Below are 25,916 nucleotides of genomic sequence, written 5' to 3'. Positions count from 1 at the left end.
AGAGATTACCCTTTGAACTGTAAAGCCTGACTGGTGGCATCGCATGGCATGCTTACAGTAAACCTGACCGGCACAAAGCTGCCGTCTGCTACAATCGCTAGATCCAAGATGGCAGCCTCTAAATTGGTCTAAGCCCGTCAGTATTTCACGGCTTAGTTCTCACAGTGCTGAGACTGTGGTGGCAGCACTGGCAATGCCAAATTTGCTCACCCTCTAACTAATCCTGCTATCAGGAGAATGAAGGCGGGGAGCTCCGGCAGTCATACAGTACGCTGCTTAACAATGACTGAGTGCTACTCAGGGTTCTTCTGAGGACGCAAAGCTGCATGCGTTGTCCCTTCTTAGTGAGAAAGGTTAATATGGTAATTGTTCTAGACTAGATGCAGGATTAAGCTGCTTGAATTTAGAATCAATTAAACAAATTGAGATATCGTGGCAGAGTATTATTTGCAATAAGGACTTTTTGTGATTATCTTCCACCGGATTGAATGGTTAACAAAGCTGGTGAGATGTTTGTTACAGTCGAGTAAACATGCATTCTCATGTCATAATAAAGCTGTAAGCCTCTCTCATTCCCGGTCTGGTGCTATTGTATACTACAATTCACACACAGAGGCACACACACACACATGCCCGCATGTGCACGGCTGCACATGCACACACAGCCTTGCATTAGAGACCACCTACACTACAAGCATAAGTAAAAGGGACGGTGTTGTGATTTAAATCACAGACAAGAAACCACATCAGCCCAGCAGAGTGTGTAGAGTCCTTGTTGGGTAGGAGGCCCACAGTCCACCAGTGACATGAGAAGTGGGACCTTTAATCCAGATTTGTGTTGATCCTGGCAACAACCAAACCGGCAACCTTCATTCACGTGCAGCAAAACCACTGCCTGCATGCACGCCCAAGGAACCTTGTAGGTGAGGCACATTACTACGTTTTATATGCACGTGGAGATCTGCAAACCTGCCACTTTAATGATAACTCAACAAAGCTGACAGAGTCCGTTTAAAAGGCAAAGTCTTTAGAGCGTGAAATGGGTTGGAGTCACTATGTAAACAGACAACAAAGCGGAAGGATCTATTACCTGAACACATGGCCGATCATAGCCACAAATCCGCAGGGATTTTGTTTCCTAAGCCAACAGTTGGCCGGGGCACTAAGAGTGTGACTACTACATGACTAGGCCTAATCCTTGCCAACACACGGCGTATACAACAACCCCCTCCCTTTCTTGAAACTCAAGCTAAGTCCAAACCCTCTCTGACAAACCAGCACCCCTACAGACTGAATCAAAGTGTAGCTGCAAAGTAAAGACTGCAAAGTAATGCAGAAATGATCTGCACACACGTTATTCTACTCAAATAAATATACAGTAAATACAGAAAGGGACTAATGACGACATACTTCTCAAGTAACCAATACTTACTGGCTTTTGAGTCATTCTACATCTTAAATCCACCTCTAGCAGAGACCCAAGGCTGCTGCACTACAAGTCCATAAAAAAAGTACAGGACAGGACCATCAAGGGATCATTCCGACAACTCTCTCTGAAGCAACATCTCTGACATGTCCTTCCTCCTCAACCTCACGTTGTTCCTCTCGTGGTGCACAGACACGCCTCCCTGGCCACCCCTCCACTCATGCGGCTAAAGGAGCGACAGGAGACTCACTCAAGTGACATATGTCACACGAAAGCCTCTCACTTTGCAAAGAGACTCTCGAAGCCGGTGACAATGACTGGGGCAAAGCCTGCACTGCAGGGCTACTCAGTGAGCATTAAAGAATGGGCGGAGAGGAAGTCCATGCATGTCTCTCTCTCTTTCTCCCTCTCCCTCTCCCTTTTTCCCTGGATCCCTCCATCCTGCCTTCCACAAACTATGCACGCCCATTAACACCCAGCTCCGTCCCAATGATTTTAATGCAATGTGTCTCCATTGAAAAGAGATGGGAGTCATCTTCTCTCAGAGGACCAGAGCTTTTGTGTACTTTCATTTCCATGCAGTGCTCCGGGGTATTGATAGAAGGAGGCATGGGAGAACATGCCTGAAATAGACAAAGTTGTTGATAGCAGGCTACTAGGATTTTTAGGATTTTGTTCTTCCTTCTTGTTTTCTTTTTTTGTGCAGATATTCATTGTGCAAGCACAGTTTGTTATCTGGAGATATGTACAGAAATGATTCAGTTTAATCTGTGTTTCGCCTGAAGCTATTCAAACAACATCAACATTCCTTGTATGCAGAGGTCTCCGGATGTTATCTGTCTGTAATTATCTCAAAAGACACAATTTACATTCCAAGGAGTAAAGCAGGGAATTGCAATACAGGTGGCTCAACAAACACCGTTCTGAGGTTTAAATTGTGTTCAGATAGATGCATTAGATTTGGAAATAACAGAGATTGTATCTACAACATCATTTTCTAAGCCTAATGGAGACACAATGGCGGCGTCAAAAGGGTAAGCAATGCTCACGCTGTCCTGCAGGAAAAAGAGTTTACATTTAAAGCCCAGTATGTTAGAGTCTGAAATTAGGCAAGATCTCTGCTAGATAAACTATTCATGAAGAATGGCAACTAGCAATGTAATGAAAGCTTTGGTGAGCAGTTCCGGAGGGAAAACAATCTTAATTGCGTTTATTCTGGCAAATAAAGAAATTAGAGGTGTCTTCCAAAATTCAATCTTCCTTTCAATCGTTTTCTATTTGTGGATTTAAAAAAAAAAAATGACATTAACCAGGAAGCTATACTTTTTATACTGCTCTACTTTGTTTACTTTTAAACCAGTGACTGTTTCAGACTTGCCTGCAACTTATTAAAGTCATTGTCAGTGCAGAACAGCTGGAGATAATTACACAGTCAATCTAAGACAGTTGTCATCACATCAAATGGACTTTTTCCATGTTTAAGAGAGCATGGCTTGTTTAAACATAGAGAAACAAACAGAAGGGGCAAAGCCTTATAGAGTTGCACTTCCACTCAAAGCTTGAGCTGCTCAATATTTTATGGTTTGGTCGGACAAAATGAAACATTTAAAAATGTCACCTTGAATTCAGGAAAAATGTAAAGTAAAGTAAGTAAAATTGATTTATAAAGCGCTTCTCACAGACAAAAGTCACAAAGTGCTTAACAGAGCAGAAATTACAAGCATAAAAAACACAATGTGACCATAGGGCCAATAATTTACATACACATAACATTACATAAAGGAGATTTTTTTTGCTATTTTCTGTCACAACTAATCCAGAAAATAATCATTGCTGCCCTATATATGTCTGACCTGCAATATCTGACTGACGATGACAATTTCTCCTTTCTCTGTGTGTCAATGTTGTGGACTTCTGTACTTTGATATGTTCTGTGCCGATAAAACATGTATTAAAATATACATATAAAATACATATATCAACATATTTCAGATTCAAAATCTCATCGTTCTAATCACGACTCGCAGTTGACCGATTACAACCAGGCACTCACACAAGGACCTAAACAAAAGAGAGTGAACAGGACTTTGCCAATTGTTTTCAGGGTCTCTACTCATGACCAGTTTCATTGTGCTTGTTAAATTACCATGAGTGCTAAAACAAACCAGCGACAGCATCATTTGTGAATGCCGCCTTCACGTCTCCATCGACATCTCAATCCCCTGTGGCGACTAACCGAAAAGGTTGCCCTACCCCGAGCCTTTGTCATGACGCATTTCCTCCCCAAACAGATAATTACTAGTCTTTTGCTTCTGTCTTCATGCAAAGCTCACAAATACATGGCAATTACAAAATACCTTTCAAACTAACTCAGGAAACGCTTGGCATATTGCAACATAAGATGACTGGGTAAAAATATCCGTAAACATATACAGTATGTGTGTGTGTTATGAGTATATGGGAAAAAAATATCCATAAACATATACAGTATGTGTGTGTGTTATGAGTATATGGGAAAAAAATATCCATAAACATATACAGTATGTGTGTGTGTTATGAGTATAAACAAAGAGAGGACAGAAGGTAACCAGGACACACCTAAGTATGTACTGTAAATCCATTACAACAGCAGCTAAGGTTGTGACCCATTCAGAATTCTATTAGATTCTCAAACATTGTCTGAAATCACAAAAGAAAAGATTTCCGTGAGTGTTAAAGCCCCGCAACACGATGTTAAGACACTTCACACAAGCAGACATACTGCAGATACAAAAGACTCATATCATGAAAAGCTTTACTGTCAATGCAGACAATGGCAGCAATGATGGATGGATGATGTTTCAGATGTCCATAAAAATCAGCTGGGACTGACAGAGAAACAGCCAGCCTTCAGACAAATTCTATAGATGAACTACTACCACTAGCTTTGGCTACTTTGGTTTAGCAAAGTACACAACTTAAACTGAGTGGGTTGGGATACATTAGTTCTCATTCTTAAAATTCAAGAACAAATGTGATGGTGAAAAATGTATAATCAAACAAATTTACTGGCTGCCTCAGGAAACCTCTCATGGATGCATTCACGCTGCTGAGCTATGCAGTGAAAACCATTACATTGATCTACGGCAGAGCAAAAAAAACACATGCAAATGAATAGTGGTTTTGAGGAATGTGTTTGTGAATGTGTGCTTTGTGTGTATTACTGGTACTGGTACTTTGCTAGATGTTGCTATATGAGTGACACAAATCGCTAGTTCTCTGTAGATGTTGACTGATTACTCTTTGTGAGGCAAATACCATCTCTTCATCTAGGCTTATTATAGGCTTCTTTAACAATACACTATGCCCTGCTTATCTGTATATGACAGATTACTGTCATACACTTACTGTAATCATACTTACACACACAGTTCAAAACAACAGATGCACTGAGCTAATGCCAACATCAGGCACATTCCTGTAGTGCTATTTATATCTGTATGATTGGATCAAACACATTTATTTTGTTAGTAGCTTACTCACTCAGGACAGTAATCAACTCTTCAGTTTCTGTTTCCATCAACGAGGAGAGAAAATGTACGTCATTTAATTCTCAAAACAAGTTTACATACAATATAAGCAGCCGATAGCAGTGTTACCCTCTCAACACATCAAGGTTTTAACCGCAGAGTTTGGTAATCTTGCAAAACAAACAACCAAAAAAACAGAGCACAGTGTTGACAACTCCTCTCCAATGACAGCTCCAAAAGTTGCTAAATCTTACAAGAAAGTCGCCAAGTCGGCAACACTTGACAGCCCGTCCGTAAGGCCTCCCTCCAAAGCCACTCTCTCCAAATGATCATTATGAACGTAAACCAGATACATGGCTTTTGTTGTTATTCACAGCTGAAAAGCTATAGCAGCTTGTAAAAGACTCCGCCGATGAGCAATGGGTGCACAGGAAAATACCTGCAGACAGTTAGGTAGGCCGGCAGGTAGCCAGTCCAATCATCTTATTTGGCGTGAAGGAATTGATTGTCAGGATGTAATAAAACCTTCAAAAAAAAGTTTTTGAAGAAGATTATCAACACTGCCTTTAAGCTTGTTATGGTCTTAACATAAGTCCCCTTACCTCTGAGCTCAACTTAATGGTCCAGTATCGTGTCTCTGTTTCAGTCCACCGAGCAACGTAGTAACCACGTGAGCCTGGAATTCACACAAGCAACTCTGTGACACACATCAAACACATCCCCATCAAACCTGTGCTTCCAGTAGTATGTTAGGAGCAGGAGCACTACACTCTCACTCTGTATGCAAACAAAACAGGTTTAAGGCAAAAGTGTGCAACAACAAAAACGTTGCAAAGCATGTTGCACTCACCCTGCTATAACTTTCTATTTCATACTCCGCTGGCATGTGATATATTTAAACCTCAACGCACATTGGTTGAAACTATTGGCCTGCGATCAATCCCTGAAACAGATTTGGTTTGAAAATGTAAACACCACATAGGTTTTTGAGGTCATTAAAAGGTCTCACCACGTCAGAACGGGGGTTTCGTTCCTCCATCTTTTAAGGTAACTGTTACTTTTTGCAGTGTGGAAGTTTGTTGAGGTGTGCCACTCACAGCTTTATTTTGTTTCCTGTGCTGGCACACACTGCATTGTGAATGACATGTGAAGTGTCGCCTCTATAAACAGGAGCCAGCCTGGCACGCAAACGGTTGACACGCTATTACAACCTTAAATTCCTGATACCAAAACACAGACCATCAGATCAGGTATTTCCTGAACAACTCTATACTCCTTTAGCTTTTTTGGAAAAATACTTCCAACTCACAGAGACCATGGAGATATAATAATGAATTGTTTGAGTGCCACAAGCTAGGAAACAACATGAATCACTATAGAAACACGTCCCCCGCAGGAGTGAAGAGTGACAAAAGAGTGGCACAAAGAGTGGCATTCAGGAGCTTAATCAGTTTTCCACAGCTAGCAGCGCAGGGAGAGACAGTGCGGAGACAAACAGTCACACCCAGCTTCCTCCCTTCAAACACTGAGGCCTTGAGAAGACCTCTTCACACCTTCCTTCACCCTGACACAATGCTCATCACGGTTGCAGAGAGGCAGATAAGGGAGCAGTGCTGTGCTCCATGGCCTGAACTAAGCTGGTAATTAGTTTATGGGATAATCTTGGAGGCCTAAAGTGGTATTTAGCTGGGTTGGTGAAGTCGTTTTTTTAAGAAGTCCCCAAAAAAAAGAAGAGATTTTGCTTGAAACCCAGTGTTTGTATCGGTCCAATCCTTCAGTATTTTGGCCAATATTAAAGTTTGACTTCAAACATAAAACATGTTCTGGGATAACAGCCTGTGTTAACAAACATAATAGCTATCAATGCAAGTTATAATGGAATTAAAACTTTCTAATGACCTCAATATTTCATTTTATTGTGTTAGGCCATGTTATTGTCAATCAGCTGTCGTAATGGGCTCCAGTCCTTTGTTTTGAATTTTGGTGGTCGCGAGACTATTTTCTGTTTATATACACACAAAGGAATATGTCTTTAATTTACTTAACAATGATTTCTGTGTGTTCAGCTACTCAGGGCAGAGGACCTATTAATACAGTGCTGGCACATTGTGTGTGTCTATTTATGTGCAGGATTAGCTCCAATGGCATGAGGCACTAGAAGTGATAATTCAGTTTTTAAACACAATGCATTTCTCCTGGAGAACTTGAAATGTGGGGGAACTTGTGTACATGTTGTTTTCATTCTTAAGTTATTTATCTTTTTGTTTAATGGATTAAGTGGGTTGGGATGAGGCTACGTTTCTTATGTAGCTCCACTTGTGAGTGAGTACATACATGGGCGTAGTTATGACAGTCAATATATTCTTCATTAAATAACACCTGAAAGTGCCATTTCCTGCAGGACAATTTAACCATGACCGATACTGCTGCTCTGTCACTATAAATCTCAGTTTACATTACACTCTATATGACAGTGTTTCCCACAAATTTAAGAGGCTAGATCTTTTAAGAACGTTGTGCTATTCTACACAGTTTATCATAAACACATTGGTTGTATAGATATGAATGGTGATGACAAGACAAAAAAAGTCACACCCACATAGCATAGTGAAGGAGACAGGGTTCGCGTTTCAAGACAGGTCAGGTGGTTTGCTGACATCGCCGCAGATCCCTGACACACTGAGGACAGTCTGCCAAGTTGACTGTCGCGGCGGGAACAGGGGGCCCCGTCCCTCCCCGGAAGCCATTAGGTCTGGGCAAGAGTGTCCAGAGTTCAAATGAGAAAATGGCTGAGGTGGAAAATGCAATTTTGAATCTATATAACAACAACCAGAACTTTTTGCTCCAAGCAAGTTAAAATGCTTAAAAATAGCAAAGTGGGGTTGCGAAAACATGTTTGCTATCCAAAGTCTAATAGTGGGGGTGCAGCAGCTCCGCTTGCTCCATTGCTCAGGCACCTTTGAGTATATAAAGACTTTCTTATGCATTTATTAATCAAATATGCTAACTGCTCTCCAGCTATGAGTTTAGCAATAACAATATATAACATTCAACAGCACACAACCAATACAAATGACTATGTAGATACGTAATGGCTGTACAGCTGTCTGTCTGAGACTAAGGACAGTGAATACACCTGTTGACGCACTTAACTCCTCTCGTCTCACTATTCCTCTGGAAAGAAAGAACTGACAACAACAGCCCCCAAAGAAGCTTCAGAGACATCAATGAACTTAGTTGTGATAAATGCCATTTTTATGAGGTTTAGAAATAACAGCTGTTTTGCAATCCTGGGGATTAGCCTTCATCTCCAGAGGGCTGAGACACAGAAAGTAATGAAGCCTCACCTCAAGGAAAGACCTGCCTGGTCTTGTAGCCCACAAACACCATTGTGAACGCCCTCACTCTCCCCCGTGTTCTCTCCCACCCTTCCTTTTAAACACCACAAAAACACAGTTTGTGGATGTCATTACTCAAGATTTAGCTCGGCTAAAAGAAAAGGAAAAAAGAAAAGAGAAGATTTTCTTGTCACTTTTCAAAACACATTTGGGCCTTTCTTCAAATGCCTTGCACCTGCAGTTTAGATTCTTCTCAAACAAGGCAGAAAAGGACGAGGAGTAATATTTCGACCGTAACATCTGTTTGTCTGTATGAAGATAGTCTGAGCCAAGGCTCCAATCCCATAAGTGTGTGTGACATTAAGAGGTATCATGCATAATCTGTAAAGATTAATGGGGCAATAATTCACATTCAAATAGCATTCTACAAAAATTAAATAAAATTGAAATATTTCTGAAGTGTTGGCAGTTAATTGTTAAAACGCTCAACACACCAATAACCGTGTGCTTGTCGGAGAAAAAAACAAAAAGCAAAGGCAATTTATCTGGCATGGGATCCACTGCATTTACAAAATCATCACACTTGTGAGAAACTCCTCAGAAATAAATGACTTACTAACGCATGGCGCACTGGCAGTCGGTTAGTTATTAAGCATCTGCTGCAACATGTCAAAAGGATAGACTCATGAGGCACCTCACCAAGTGCAGCCAAGCCCTTGCCACAGGAAATAACCTACTCAAAATAAATCAGGAATAGCTCCTCAACGTCATAAGTCTTATGCGTACTTCTGGTCTCCTTTGATGGATATGAGGCTAAGGAATATGAATTATATTGTAAGTAAACCTAATTCTATTACCATTCCAAAGTAAATGAAGATGTCCATGCTCGCTTAGCATGTAATCTACTTTTCAAAGTCAATATCACCATTCTAATCCATGGATAATGGAATGTCTTCTACTACTCTTTACTACAACTGTAACTGTAAATTTGATGAATATAAACTAAAATACAACTTTGTACTTTTTACATGATGACAGTTCACTGGGAGTTTTACTTTACGACATCATCTATTTCAGTATAGCCATGTTACAAATAACATAAATTAAGTTTGTATTTATATGACCTTATTGTTAAAATACTTCATAATGAGACATAGTTTGGACAAAATACACTTGGTTTACAGATTCTAAAAGCTGAAGTCCCCATGCTTTCAAACAGTACAACATTGTTATCTTCTACAGATAGACCATCTTCCATTGCGACGTTTTGTAACGACGCCACAGGGGTGGACAAGGTACCGGGTCTGTGGGGTTTAACAGGTGAAAGCTATTTATTAAACATCATTACATGTGAAGCAAACTCTGACAGGACAAGGCTCACAATACCTAACCAATCCTATAAGAATACAACCATTTCTGAAATTGAAATGTAATGAAGAAAAAAGACCACTGATCCTTAATTTAAGACTTAGATTATCTCAAATAAGTGAGTAAGGTCAACTAAAAACACAATCGGGGTATTTATAATATAAGAGTGCGTGATGGTGGATAAGATATGCTACTATTACAGCATTAAAGGCAGCTGAGGCTTTTATGTGCCGATTCTGGAAACTGACATCAATTTTCTATTCCAGCCTTTTTTAAATTAGTTTGCCCTTAATCTGTTACATCAATACTATGGCTCAGAGCCAATGGCATTTGAGGACACTCATCAGATTGGTAGGTCTAAATTAGAGACATAGTGTTGTACCTTGCATCACCCTGTCTGAGTGATAGCCTCACTGCTGTCTAACACAGGCCCATGACAGGGGTACCCCCATGAAGGTGTTAGGGCCGTGCTTCATTAGCATTTCTGGAACACCATGAATGAAAGTGTTTGTTCTGGTCTGCGCGCCCAATTGAAAGGGTCCATTAAAGAGTGTTTTAGGGGTTCCACTGTGTTGAGTCGGAAGTTTGGGAGCTGGTGTACAGAGGGAAGTGCGAGAGCAGAGAAAAAATACTCAGAAGGACACGGTGGCCCGGATCAATCTGTATGCAGATGATACAGCGTTTGACATCTTTTAGCGTGTGAACAGGTGGGCCACACAAGGGACAACATCAATCAGGTTAATAAATGTTTCAATATACACAGTGAATTTGTTGGCAGGTTGTGGTTAAACTCACTCATGGAGGCTGGTCTCACATTCAGAGCCAAGTCTTAACTGAAGCCTATTTACTGTAAGTCAGCGATTGCAACATCCCCCTTGGCAACTTTGCTGACTAACAATTAACAAATACCTCGTACTCTCACGCAAAAGTTACTGCTGGGAGTAAGGAGGACATTCAGAGGACACCTGCGGCACAAAGTCCTACTATTACCAAGTGTGCAAAACTGTCATACTTGATGACTATTTTATAAAAGCAATAGCTCATTTGTGACGGATTGTGATTATATCAGATATCCACTTTGCGCCAGGCCAAACAATGCCCTCATGTTGTAATAAAAATCACAACATGTCACATCCTGTCGTGAGCTACTGCTTCAGTATATCATGGTTAAATTAGTTAGGTTAAGTTAAGGACACAGAAGTCTGTTGCTATGGTTAACTGTGGTTTACCATACTTTAAACACAGATTAATGACGGTGATTCAACTGTTTTACCAGAATTAAGTTCACAATGTTCTCGATACAATTTAAACAGACCCCTACAAACAATCACAAAGTATTTCTGGATTTCTGTAAACTATTTTGCACTTCGATCGGCAGATTCCTTCCACAAGAAAGTCAGAGATTCAAGTCACCTAAAAACAAATGTCGATCTGAGGGAAAGGTTTTTATTGAGGGAGATTTCAGAAAAGCAAGGGGATGCATGCTGATTTGCCTGAACCTCTGCGAGGCCTGATGCAGGATGATGCGGATTCATATCAACACCTGCTTTCAAGGTAGAACTGCAAACAAGAGTCTTGTGTCAGATTACTGTGAGCAAGGTTATGACCCACCGAATGCATGACAATCAGACAGCGCGAGAGAAACAATAACAGCCGGAAAACGAGAGGGGGGGAGGCCAAGTTTTGGGGGTGATATCTACGGCACAGGAGAGAGAAATCCATGGGAATTAATTCATCCATGGGAATTAACTCATTAGCATATGAATCAAATTCCAGCAGCAGGAAAAGACACACATTCAGTTCAGAGCCCGTTGTTAGGAATACCAGCAGTGGATGAGCAAAATCATTGGGCTGAGTTAATTCTCCCATGGTGTGCTACAAAAGTAGAATTTAGGATTTCAGGGGCCTGGGGAAAATATGATAAGATAAAACAACATTACAATGGCATTACAATAGCACACTGCTAGTACAACACTTGCGCAACATGCTCACCATAGGGGTGAAACTCGAAGCATAAAAAAGGCTGCTGCTTCTAATGGTTATCAAAAAAGCTTCTAAGATAATATTTTTCAACATATGTGTTAATTAAATGCATCACTACGCTATTTGCTCTTACGTTTTAAAATTGTTTAAGTCAAGATTTGATCTTTTTCCTTGCCATAAATGAGAATATTTTGAGTGAGTTTTTTGATTGTTGGTTGAACAATTCAATACATTTGCTGATGACACGTATTCATTTTTGCAATTTGGAATGCAGGACATTTACTTAATTCAGTAATTCAGTATTTTTTTATCATGTTTGGACTTTCACTTCGGTGAGGACAAATACTCCTCCCAGAACTGTTCACTTTATAAGTTACAGAAGATCTAAGAATACACTGGAAATAGTACATGGGAAAAAACAAAAAAAACATGTTATGCCGACTATTAGTTTGTCATCCGTGATGGTTCATGTGGAACATCTCAGCCTTAAAGCAGCAGCACATGTATGAACGTGAACATTGTGCGTCATAGCCAAATTCCGTACTCCTGTCAAATACAGAAGACCTCATATCATTATGTTTCCACACATGTGGGCCTTCTGTAAAGTCAGAACTAGGGTTGATTGTGAGACATGTCTTGATTTTGAACAAGCCTATCTAAAGTTGCTCCCTCTCTACAGGTTCCAGGACCAAAACAAAACAAAGTTTGCAATGATCCACTCAGAAATCTGCAGGGGGTGACCCACACGCGGGGAGGATGTTTACTTCATAGTCTTGGAAACGGGGACGCGCTGTCAACAAGACAATGTGCTGCATATGTCACAACTTTTTTCTGTAGTTCTATCTCAAAGTGAGCGTTTGTCTTGAAAGCGGGATCTTAACAGTGAGGGCACTGTTCAAAAGCAAGAGTCCATATGAATGCTGTGAAGAGCATTTCAAGTGCCAGCAAACCATGTTCCTCACTTGCTAGGAGGAATGCAGCCTTTTCTCAAATGAACTTGTACAAAAGCTCCTGAAAAGTGCAGCACGGGGGGTAGAGGGAGGCTGAGGACAACATACGTGACCGCCCTCAAAGCCAGATCATCCTGCTCCTCTTGTGCTCGTGGAGAAACTTCAGTTGCTCCAATTCAGACAGGGTGCAAAGTTATTTGTGCCCCCTGTGTGAGGCGTTGATTTCACCAAACAGTTGTCGGCTGGAGCGGTCGTGAACTTTGCTCCGGGTTGTTTAGAAACTGCAAGAGCTGCGAGGCAGAAAGCCAGACACCATGGAAACAGGACCGCTGGTATCTATGCTGGAAGTATTTACTGGGAATTTTAAAGACTTTTCCACAGGATACAAGCGTAATCCCTTGACAGGGGAGAGTTTGATGCTAACACATCTGTCAACAAATGTGAAAAGGCAGACAGGCTGAAGACACAATCAGTTTCTGACAGTGACCCCTCTATTTTAAACCACAGTGTTGATGGCGGTGAGTTCCTGTGTCAGTGACTCCTGTAAATATTTCACAAGCATTCCAAATGAGGACTGGCCGTCCTCGGAAGAGAGCAATAAATCCCCACACCAAATACACACATCAGTGCTCTCAGCCCGTTTAGTTTCTCTTCCATGGTCGTCTTCTGATCGAGCCAACACAGCATCATTAAATTATCCAGCGAGGAGTGCGAAAGGGATTCCAATCCTGCATGTCCTTTTATGGCACAGAAGCAGGGAGTTACTGCACAAACTAATACTCACAGCAGGAAAGACCATGGGAACGACACAGCAGAGCCACCTGATAGTTTTTTAATCACACATAAAAATCTCCCTTTAGATACTTTTGGGGGTTTTGTATGATGAACGGCACCTCAGACAAAAATACGAATTTAAGCAAATTTCAGTTTCGACATCAATTAAACATTCAAAGATCCATTGTGACGGTGTGTTTCTGACAGCTGCTATCTTACATTCTCAAGTACACACACAGGCTGCTGAATTTATTCATGTATGCAGTATTCTCAGATTATCTTCTGAAACAGTCTTTAAACAGTTAATCCACTGGAATGCTTTCTCCGAGGCTATTGATATGTAAAATGTGTGATTGTTGTGCTTCTCTGAAAAAGCAAACACAATCACTTTTTTTTTTTCAGATTCATTCTTTGCTTCGGAAGACAGAAGACCAGGAAGGCACCAGGCCCAGATGGTGTGTCACCCTCCTGCCTGAAAGTCTGTGCTGACCAGCTGGCCCCCATCTTCACACAGATCTTCAACCGATCACTGGAGCTATGTGAAGTCCCCTCATGCTTCAAACGCTCCACGATCATCCCGGTCCCCATGAAATCCTCCATCACAGGATTAAATGACTACAGGCCCGTCGCCCTGACGTCTGTGGTCATGAAATCCTTTGAAAGACTGTTGACCCATCTGAAGAACATCACAGGACCCCTGCTGGACCCCCTGCAGTTTGCCTACCGTGCAAACAGGTCGGTGGATGATGCAGTCAACATGGGACTGCATTACATGCTGCAACACCTCGACTCCCCAGGGTCATATGCAAGGGTTCTGTTTGTGGACTTCAGCTCCGCGTTCAACACCATCATCCCGGAGATACTCCAACCCAAACTCTCCCAGCTCACTGTGCCAGCCTCCACCTGTCAGTGGATCACAAACTTCCTGACTGACAGGACGCAGCAGGTGAGGCTGGGAAAAATCACATCCAGCACCCGGACTATCAACACTGGCGCCCCCCAGGGATGTGTGCTCACCCCACTGCTCTTCTCCCTCTACACCAACGACTGCACCTCAGAGGACCCAATGGTCAAGCTCCTGAAGTTCGCAGACGACACAACGATCATCGGCCTCATCGGGGACGGTGATGAGTCTGCGTACAGGCGGGAGGTTGAACAGCTGGTCCTCTGGTGTGGTCTGAACAACTTGGAGCTAAACAAGCTCAAAACTGTGGAAATGACAGTGGACTTCAGGAGGAGCCCCCCAACACTGCCCCCCTCACCATACACAACAAGACTGTATCCGCTGTGGAGACCTTCAGGTTTCTGGGATCCACAATCTCCTGGGACCTGAAGTGGGCTCCCAACATCGACACCATCCGGAAAAAGGCACAGCAGAGGTTGTACTTCTTGCGCCAGCTCAGGAAGTTCAACCTACCTCAGGAGCTGCTGATCCTCTTCTACTCAGCCATCATCCAGTGTCTGTTCTCTGCTCCTCCATCACTGTGTGGTTTGGATCGGCCACCAAACAGGACAGAAACAGACTACAACGGATTGTCAGGTCTGCGGAGAGGATCACTGGTTCCAGCCTGCCCTCCATCCTGGACTTGTTCACCTCCAGAGTCAGGAAACGGGCAGGAAAGATCACTGCAGACCCTTCACACCCTGGACACAAGCTGTTCCAACTCCTCCCCTCTGGTAGGCGCTACAGGGCTCTGTACGCCAAAACCACCAGACACAGGAACAGCTTCTTTCCACTGGCCGTCACCCTCATGAACAATTAAATAAGTCATATTGCACTACCTCTGTTTGCACTATTGTATTTTATATATATATACATACACACTTTTGTTTGGGATATATTTGTACTTATATTGTATATAGCTGTTAAATGTCCTTGTTTTTCTTATATTTCTCTTGTTTATTGTATATATTTCATATGTGAGTATGTACGATGAGAGTAATGTGTAACCGAAGTCAAATTCCATGTATGCACACGCATACATGGCCAATAAAGCCGATTCTGATTCTGATTCTGATTCTGAATATGAGATATTTTTCGCCCTTTTGACACCTACATTAAAGCAGTCTTTGCATTTTGTTTCCCACAGACAATTTTGTTGAATTGATGATAGTAATGATGAATGATTTGACGGTGAGATTGTAAGTCTCATTTAGAATATGTTCATTTGGACATAGTTGTTGCTCCTACTGCAATTAGAGAGCTTTGCACATTGAATAATTTCGCGTCTTATGGCTGTTTAATGACTTTCGCATTTTGCAGGGGTGAGAAGCTTTTTATCGCTTTATACTAAATGATTGTTGTGTGTGTTTGCCTCCCTTCCTTTCATTTCTAATTAAGGGAATCCCCAACTGTGTCTGCTTCGTCAATAAAGTTCAAACATCGAGATTGATTCCTATAGTGCCAAGAATTTGATAACAACAACTGCACACATCTAACCGTCTGAAATCCCTCTGGAAGTTATTTGCAACCTTGACGGTTTATTTGACCACAAAATTAGATTATTTGGTGATGTCATTTTCTTCCATGCAGCGGCTGCATGTTGATAGCACATTGTTGTTGACTATAAGTGACTGGCATGGAGTTTTACTCTTCCCAGCGCGTCACTGATTAAGTGGCTGAGGAACTCGCCCCCTGCCTGGTAAGGCTCTTACACTGGACTAGCTGCTCCTAATGGATAACAATGAGCCGCTCACATGCTGACAGCAGCTAAATATACTCGGTTCTGTCACCAAACGTTTGGCTGCATTTCAAATCCATTGAATGCATTACACAATAACAGAATGTTTTATAAATATGATACATATGAAATGTAAAATAATAATACAGTAATAATTTAATATTCATTTCACCAAATTGAAAGTTTTGTAAGAGTCAGTTTACCCCTCCTGTAAAACCAGGGTTTTACCTCCAGTCAAACTGCAGCACTGAATGACTAACACTCCTCTGACAGGCTCAAATTATACAATTACAGATGTTCCTGAAAGGCAACCATCCCTCCATTTTTTGTCTGGGAGGCAAAGTAGAGAGGTGGAGACAGTATGGCTGGCATGTGGCAACACATGTTGGACATACCTGTCCCAGGGTGACTGTGTGTACAACCGCTGGTAAAGCAGTAGGAGGTGATTTACAGGGAGGGACACTTTCACAATGATGTTCTCTCATTGTTGCCCCCAGTGAGCCATTTGCCTTGGGAAGTTTTGATTTCCATTTCACGGTGTCAAAGCATTATGACATTTCCAGCGTGAATCCCCTGTCAGTTGGCATTCAATCGCTTGCTCGTAAGAAGTGCACTCAGACAAACCACTCACCATCTGACATTTAGAATTTATCATCCTCTCTCTGCCTCTAAACCAGAAAATGCCGGTGAGCCATGGATTTGGAAGGTTCAATTCATATTTGAAGAGAGCCCTTTAGTCAAAACAACCAGCATGACACAGTGTTTCTTAGCGAGAGAGAGGAAAAAAAGCTTTAAATCTTCACACTGCAGATAGCAGAGCCGGATATGCGTGTTTAAGTGGGCTGCTTGATTCAACTAGCTGCAATGATCAAAAGAAAATTAAAGATTTGCAGCTTTTTTTGCCAAAATGTTAAATATTTGCTGGTTCCTGTTTATCACATCTGAGGATTTGATGCTTTTCTTTGTCATAAATGATTGTATATCTTTGGAATACATGTATTTACATTCAGAGAAACTGTAATGGGTATTTTACACAGTTTTCTGAAAGATTGTGATTGCATACAGTGTTACAACTAACGAGCATTTCCATTATTGATTAATCTGCTAATTGTTTTCTTGATAAATCGGTCAATAGACATTTAGAAAATAGTGAAAAAATGCTTCCGATGTCTTGTTTTAACAGTCAAAACAGAAAGATATTGTTTTTGATTTTTGTTTTGAACTATACTTGCTGTTGCTGCTGCTGTGACATGACACCCCCCCTAACCGTTTCATCACCAGTGCATAGCCTGCTTATTAATATATATTTTTATACAGCTTGATATAAAGATTGTAGATTGCTATCATGCATACAGTTAGTATGTTAAAATGCTAAATTTTAAAGTTGATCTCAAGGTGCAGCTGAGGCTGATTTGAATGAAGTTATTAGTTTTAAAGGTATCCTCTCATGTAGTGTGAGACCTGTGGAAAATGTGTGTGTGTTTGTGGCACCTCATGACCGACATCCCCCCTGAGCCAGGGTCACCTAAAACTACATGACCCTGCACACATGTGAAGGCGAGAGAATGTGAGCCAGATCACGCCACGCCTGAATGAACACATATCTGGATCATTTTCAAAGTAGTTTGAATTGAAAGCTGACCTGTTTCTCATGCTTAAACTTGTCGTACTGTAAATTCATTTATTGAAAGTTTGGCCCGAACATCACCACAGGGAGCAAGGATCCCAGGATTCCCTAATTATCACATTTCGGTCAAGTTGGGTCGCACAAAGAGAGAGAGACTTCACCCATTGCACTATGACAAAGCTGCTGAGGCTTGAATGGGCCGGCTTCACAGGGCTGAGTGTGGCCAATGCTCTGGGCGACTCACCCGCCACCACTCCTCTTCACTCTCTAAGTGGCCAGACAGAGGAAGAGCCACAGAGAGATGGGATCTCACTATGAACCGTCTGCATTCATAAGGGACTCTTACTCTTGAAAGAGGTGGAAGGCAAGTGAGTTTAACATGACTCCAGAATCACCAATGTTTAGGTTAATCGTTTGCTCAAAAAATGCTGTCAATGCTAACTAATTAACACTCTAATTACATCTGCTGTAGGAAATGAAGAGCCAACATCTCAACTGTAATCAGCGCAACCTGCTACCAGAGAGAAAAGTGGTACAAACTCTGTAATGTTCCAAATGTTTAGAGCCCTTTACAGACCATGGGTCACAATATCCAATAAGCATTGACTGAGGGGTGAAAATGGGAATGACTTTGTATAACTTTAAAGATCATTTTGATTGGGAAGCAGATAGAATAGCTACATTATGGGGAATGTAAAACACATGAAAGAGAGTACGGATTATAAAGCAGTGTTGTGATGTGATATTAAATATCAATGTGAGAATGCATTGCACAGTTACAACAGGTACTAATGTCAGAATGAAATATAATCATTTGAAAAACTGTGTCCATAAAAATGCCTCATCTCCAGAGGGAGGGAGAAGCACATAGTGAAAACACTGAATCTCCCGCACAGACAATGAATAGCAAAGATAAAGAAATCATAAATTGTTTTTTTTGGGGGTTTTTTCATTCACTGCAAGAACTTACACTTTGGCTCCGATAGCCTGCATCGGTACTGATTCGTTTTTGATTGTTTTGTGTCTGAGCTCCACAGGGAACAGACAGCTCACAGGTAAAGTCTTTACCTGAGACTGCTCCTGATTTACGCTGACTTTCAAACTTGCAGCGCGATGGTCTGATGGAGTGCGGTGGCTTTTTATTGTCCTGACTTTCTTCTAACGTCCCAATTTACGCATCTGTGTCAACGCCGAGTGCCTTTTAATGTCCTGGATAACACATCATTAAGTTGTCTGGAAGTTTATTTAGTTGTGCAACTTACCCCAAACTGGAGTGATGACATCAAGAATCTTCCAGGTGTCTCGTCTTCAGTTCCCTCGTGAGAAGCTCGTCGTGTCCAAAGTTTATAAGTGATGACAACTGGAATGACTGCTGTCATATACTATAAACAACTGGCACCCACAGGCTTGGAGTAAAATATGTGCGTGCGCAAAACGTGGGGAATATTTCGTTGCGCGTGTGTATGCGTGCGTCGACTGTCAATCATTGGGGAAGGTGCGTTACATGAGCACAGTGCTACTTCTGATAGGCTATGGAGGAAACACGTGGTGTGCCTCCTCATTAAAGTCAGTTATCTTTGTTATTAGTGATTTTAAAGGTCAGTCACTTCTTATTCATGCACGTTCGCTGCTATTTTTGATTAACTAAAGAGGATGAATGTCTGTTGAAGGGACTTTCCTTCTTTCTCTGCTGTCTGCACAAATGAACAGGTGATACAGCTGGAGTATAACTTTTCCTTTCAATGGAAAAGTGACACTGTACAATGTGATATCTCGCGTGCACTCGCGTGAAAGAGTTGGTGGAAACACACAAATCTATGCCAGTGTTTGTACAAAGCGACACACCCATCTGAGTTCACTTAACGCTCCATGCAGCAGCAGAGTCATATCAGCATGAGTGACCAAGCACAATCAACACCCAACAAGAAGGGAAATGTGTTGTGTATCTCACAGTCCCAGATTTGAAACGTTCTGACATCCGAAGTGCTTTGTTTGCGTGCCTTAAGGGGTGTGAAGTGCAGGAATGTGGAGAGAGAGCATTCCCGGGAGATAAACACAGACTTACACAAATTGCCTGAACATGTGAAACAAGCAACATCATTTTTGCACCCATGTTCAGATGCTCATAGCTGTCAATGTCAAAATCTCTAGAAAATATTCCATTCAGAAAATATTCCATTCACATGTAATGGTACAAATTTGAGCTCAAAAGCAGCTTTAACTATGTAAGCTAAGATCAGTCCCATAATCTGAATATTAATATTAACTGCATTTTTTTCTGTTCTATAGTAGCCTACCATGAATCTCTTGGACTGTTAGTTATATTAAATGGTCCCCCACTATCTTCTGACATTTTACAGATGATTCATTTATTAATCAAGAAAATAACTGTCAGATCAATCACTAATGAAGATCATTTATTACGAGCCTATCTCTGGCATATAATGAACTAAGATCAGAATGTTTTGACCCTCAGAAGGCACTCATTTCTAATCTTATTGATACAAGTTAACTTTACTGATGCTGACTAATACCTACAGTATATCCGTTTCTTTTGTATAACAGTAACATAGTAAGTAATCAGTTCTGTTGTTAGACAAATTCAAGACTTCAAATAAGTATTTCAGTGACAATCCTGCCTGTTAAACCCGTGATTCAGATGTATCTTCACTTTATTCACCAGACACAATACATTTACCTTATTTCGTCATGGATACTGAAAACACACAGACTAAGCGTTTCTTTCTATGCGCAGTACGTCTTTGTTGATACTCGCTGTGTAATCGGAGGATCAAATCACACAGTGAGGATGCTCTGTCTCCTGTGAACACCTGCGTAAAAATAGATCTGTGTTGACAAGTACTCTTACTTGGACTATGTTTTTGAGATTGTAATTTCCAGGCATACACTTCAGCAATCGAGGTTAATGTCAGGCCTTTAAAAATGTTCTTGTGGCCGGGCCCTTCAATACACTACAAAAAGGGTTTGATTTCATAGAGGAGCAGTGTGTAAGAGTTAGTGGCATCTATAGTAGTGAGGTTGATTGCGTCCAAACAATTTCAAACACTAGCAACAGTGAGTGAAGAGCAAACAGTGTTTACCTGAGGGGGATTGGGGATGCACTTTTATCAGCTGTAACATGGCGTCTGGGAGCAGTGCAGAGCGGAGGCCATGAACTATCCAGTGGGGTACACATGGCATGCTCATATGCACTAAAAGGCAGTGCGGCCAGCCCGGCTATCTCAACAAAGCACAGACAAGCTTAGATTACAACACACACAGAGGGTTAGCGACTTCATCTTCTGCTCAGGTTATACTAGTTGTTGCCATTGGAACTTGTATTATAGAACTTTTCTATTGGTCCAAAGCTAACGTGGTTGGGAGTAATGGGCACCATATGCTTGCTTTATTGGCTCAAATGGTCCCTATCTGTAGATATTCATATTTTAACGATAGAGCATTTTTGTTTTTTAATTTATAGCAAATTAATTATGGACCCCACTTTGAGAATCACTGGTATAGAGAACCTTTAAATGTTTTCAGTTCAATCTTGATGAGACTATTAAGCTCTTTATGGATTGTAGGTACACTAGAAAACTAAACTTACTTCCATCGACACTTATTGAACATAAAGCTCTTCACTCTCAAGCTGTCCACGCCATGCTCCGTTCCCACAAGGTCCAAACTTAATTGTAAAGCTATAGAGAAGAAGCTTACATTCCAATTGCCACTCAAACCGGCATTGAATACTGTGTGCTGAACCTTGACATTACCCTCCATAGAGAGAGAGACATCGAAGCACGGCTTTGAGATCACACATTTTCACCCATTATGAGGCCATTGTGCTACACTGACCTGTAATCTTGACCTCAAGTTGTGTTTTCTCTCTTGCTCAAAGCACTTCACCGCTCATAAGTGAGACCTACAGATTCCTCTCCATGTTTGAGTATGTCTTTTTTATACAAGTATTTCTATGGCATATGGAAAAACAATGTGCCCAAACAAAAGAACAAATGACTCAAATATTTGAAGAGTCTCACGCCACCACATTGCAATTGATTTTTATCAATATATATATACAGAACCAATGGTAGTTCACATTGACCTCCGCCCTGGGTTTTTTGAACTCCGGGGAAAACGTGCAAAATATCGTGTGTGGGAAAATCTGTTGCTATAGTAATGGATGTATATTCTATTGGTGGCAGGTCGTCCCTCCTGTGGTATAACAATGCCCCCTAGTGACATCTCTGATGGCTCTGCACACCAGGGATGCAGCAACACCAGCAAGCTCAGAGAGTTTGAAATAATACAAACCAGGCTTTAAATGTAATTTCAGGAAATATTGTGCACATCCAAACATCGTTTGATAACGTCATGTGACTTTAGAGGAGCTGGGGAATGTGGATTGACTCGTTAGGCCAAATGAAATGTTCAATTTTGATATGACAGAAGGTGAGATTTATATCACACAGTGTCAACCTCAGGCAAGCGATGGACAGTGAATATGAAACATAATGACCTACCAGCTGCACCACTGCTTCTGCTTCTCCCAGTGATTTGTTCATGGTTGAATGTGGAAGATCTTTGTGGATTCTTCAGTGTTATTCTGGTGTTTCTACTGCCGGCTTTGTTGTGTATATATTTTATTTAGTGGAGTTAAACACTAAAGGAAGCTTTGGGGGACATTTCTTTGACATTTCCATGCTGCCGTCTGTTAAGATATTTCAGCCGTAAAATATTGTATTTAATCACCTCATATACTGACCTTGCAGTTCACCCAAAATAAGTCCTCACCATAGTCTTGCAGGTTGAATAAAGGACAGAGGACTCCCTGGTGGCTTAGTGGTCCAAAAACAACTCAGTACTTACCATCTTATCAACCTTGTGACATCCTTAGTGACCTTCAATTAACGGCCTTTCTTTCTGTGTTGTGTTTCCGCCTGACCAGAAAACATCATGGTACTTAATTTGAAATCCAAAGTGTGGCACTGACCTTCAGATAATTGAAGGAAGATGAGTTAACGCAAAGAAGAGAAAGTGTAAAGTGCACAAAACACAGAAGAAAATACTTTTTTACTCTTAAATTTTAAGGGTTTGGGACACATTTAAGCTCAGTATTTTAAAAAAAAACAACATTTGTGTTTGAAAATCATTTTGATGTTGGCTTTCTATTATGAATGGCAGATTTAGACAGCTAATATCAAATGATCAGAATCAATATTGATGCAATAAATGTTGAAGTGAGTGTGAGATTTGATTCATGTGGGCCTCTATAGATAAAATATATCTGGCTGAAATGCAAACTAAATGTGCTTCATCAAAAGGTTGCCTATGATTCAGATGAAATCTGAATCATAGGATTCACACATGTAAAGGATCCTTCAGCCATATAACCAAATATCAAGAGGAATCTGCACTGCCATCTGCTTTTGACTGATAGTCCTTTTGGAAGGCGATCATTCAGACAGCGATCAGCAGCGCTTCTAACTATAGCACAAGGCTGAACTACTGCTCACCGAAGAAATCATCCAATTTTGAGTTCCTTTGTATTGAGGACCAGCATGTGGGCATGTTGACCTGAAGATGTCAGGGATCTTTCTCCTCCTGTGTTCTTTTCAGTACAATTTTCAACATGTGCCTGCCTCGCACTACACAGGTGTTCTTTGCAGCGTCTGTTCTGACCAACCTTACCTCGCAGTGTCAGATGCATGAAAGAGTGCCAGAATGGAAGAGGGGGTGCGGAAGGAAAGGAGATGATGCTGTGCGGAGCAATGTTCCCTCTGAAGAAGAATGCTTCAGAGAATACAGAACATGTGTCTTGCATCGGAGGAGAATGCTACTGCATGCATTTTTTATAACTGATCGTATTGTGTGTAGACTATGCTGCAAACATCAAAAGCCTCATGCTAAATTTCAGTTGTACTGGCAATGCATTATCTCATATTTGCTTCCCAACAAGGAGACAGCATTGCAACGGGTACTAAATGGACATGAATTGAGAATAAATGACGACCGATAAGTGCAATCAAAGCCAGCTGCTGTCATTTATTGATTCAAGACCCGGCGGCGTCTGTGAGAATGTGTGTAGTGTCAGTGTAATATCAGTGTTCAGTCAGTATTAAAGGCAGCTCGGGAGACTGTTGGTACCCAACCGAAAAAATGTAGTTGAAATGTTGAATAACTTTTACACATGTGCACATTGGGAATATCTGACTACGGGTGGCATTTATGCTTTATAGTGTTGTTCTGGGCTCTGCTTCGGATATGTGTGTGCGTGTGCGTGTGTGTGTGTGTGTGTGTGTGTGTGTCTGTGTGTGTGTCTGTGTGCATGAGACAGAGGGATAGAGCAAACATGAGTATGACGTATGTGTGTTTGCATATACACATGCCTCGCTTTATGTAATGCAGGCAAAAAATTATATATATTTTTAGCTGCCAAGCAAATAAAACAGGTTGACGTAATGTTGAAGGATTATGTGTGACTCAAGACACTTTGGTTTGTCTAAACTGGCACATGAAGCTCTTTTCTGCTGAACTGTTCAGAATCACAGTTTTTTCATGATTCATTATTTGTTAAGACATGAACAAAGGATTTACATAGAAGTTGAAATACTAATATAGAGCACTGGGATTTTTATAAGCACATTCAAAATAATTTATATGTAATGAATATCAATGAGCGTGGGGAATCACATCATTTTAGTTTTGTTTAGCTTTCTTTAGTTTACAGTAGTACAAACTATTTGTAATGAATAAAATGCAGTAGAAGATCGATGACAATAACAAGACGACGCCATTAGCTTCCTTACATTACACCAACAAAGTTTTATCTTCATGCACTTGTAATATAGATTTTCTGCTTCATGCACACTCATAAGTCAGCATATTGACCATCAAGGGATCCTTTATGTTAATTAAGATGTTTGAATAATTCATGTGTTTGACATCCTTAATGCTAAGCAAGGCAAAGGCATCAGGAGACAGATGTGTTCGCTCTTAACCAGCTAATGATCATCCAGGAAAATAAGAGCCAAGCAGATCTATAGCTGTTCATGGTGGCCATAATGAGAAAACAATGCCATTTCACTCTATTTCTACATCATTTGTCACCAAAAAATGTGCACGATAACACTTGAAAACTGCAGAGTTGTCACTCATTACCAGCTGTTGAGGTTGATTGTGTTTTTGCACTTCCTTGAGTGTGCTGATGAGGCAATTTTGTGTACTGCGTGTTGATATTGGTGTCTAATTGCAACTGATGCACACCTTTAAAAATCAGCCCTGATCATTTTTGTTTTTATACACAAGCTAATTATGCCTGTAGCTTTTAATGTATGCTAAGTGCAGAGGATCGTTGTGTCATTGACAAGTAGAGAATGAAAACATTCATTAGGAAGAGACTGTCCTACAGGAGGAAAATCCATACTGTGGTGTGAACCTTGGACCTATACACAACTAAATCCCAATCACAGGATAGATCTTTTCATTGAACACTTGAGAACAATGTGTTAAAACAAATGCCAGCAGCACAGACGCAGTCTAGCTGCATATCCATGAGGTGTGCTTGTATGCAGGAGGCCTCTCTGGAGAGGAAAGGTATGGGAGAGAACCCATTTGGGTGACATCCTCTTTGTTTGTTCCATTTTACTTCAGGGTTCACTTATGTATAAGCCTCTAATGCTCTCAAAATGAAAGTAAACACAACTCCCAACTGCCTCCTTTTCTCATGAAGGAGGCAAACATTTCATTTAAAGTGGCGCACTAGAGAGCCAGGCGGCAATTGTTGGGTTAAGTGAGTTGGGTGAAGCTGGAGAATTTTCAAAACACTTTTTTCTGTCGATAATAGCTTATATTTGCTCGCTCAGAGATGTCCTCTCGTGGTTGCTGGAGCCCTGTGTTAAATTAAAATTGCAAAGTATCTTAGCAAGGTGTTGGAAAGATCAAACATGTTTTTTTTGCGATTGCTTACACAAGTTTTTGCTGAATTTGCCTCATTGTGTCAAAACTCTATATGCTCAAGCCGAATAAGACACAACATTTGGAGACACATCTGTGGAGACAAAAATAAAGCATGAATTACAGTTTTTTTAAATTACTAATACACGTTTTCTCTCGCTGCTCTGTTGGTCTGCCATTGTTGTTGTAAACTGGTACTCACCTGTGTTATTTTATAGTGCTTACATCCTAATTGATGAGTCGACAATCAAGCAATTTGGCCAACTGGTCCATGGATGTGGTATTTTGAATGGCAGTGTTTTGA

The 25,916-nt window shown here is 41.0% G+C and overlaps 1 protein-coding gene across 11 annotated transcripts in view; it reads right to left on the bottom strand.

Moving 5' to 3' along the window:
• Positions 1 to 19,130, bottom strand: part of chl1a (cell adhesion molecule L1-like a) — a 50,217-nt gene extending 31,087 nt beyond the window's left edge. For 9 of the 11 annotated variants that reach the window (XM_031845074.1, XM_031845077.1, XM_031845081.1 and 6 more), the window contains exon 1: positions 1,433 to 1,599. The gene's annotated coding sequence lies outside the window, so the exon portion shown is untranslated. Of the gene's footprint in view, positions 1 to 1,090; positions 1,405 to 1,432; positions 1,600 to 18,918 lie in introns of those variants that run through there. The other 2 variants (XM_031845075.1, XM_031845076.1) reach the window with 2 other exon arrangements.
• Positions 19,131 to 25,916: the final 6,786 nt, after the last annotated feature.

The sequence above is a fragment of the Anarrhichthys ocellatus genome, unplaced genomic scaffold, assembly GCF_004355925.1.
Source record: "Anarrhichthys ocellatus isolate YVR2014 unplaced genomic scaffold, GSC_Weel_1.0 scaffold5, whole genome shotgun sequence".
NCBI classification, from domain to species: domain Eukaryota; kingdom Metazoa; phylum Chordata; class Actinopteri; order Perciformes; family Anarhichadidae; genus Anarrhichthys; species Anarrhichthys ocellatus.
This window is presented reverse-complemented; position numbering and strand designations above follow the sequence as displayed.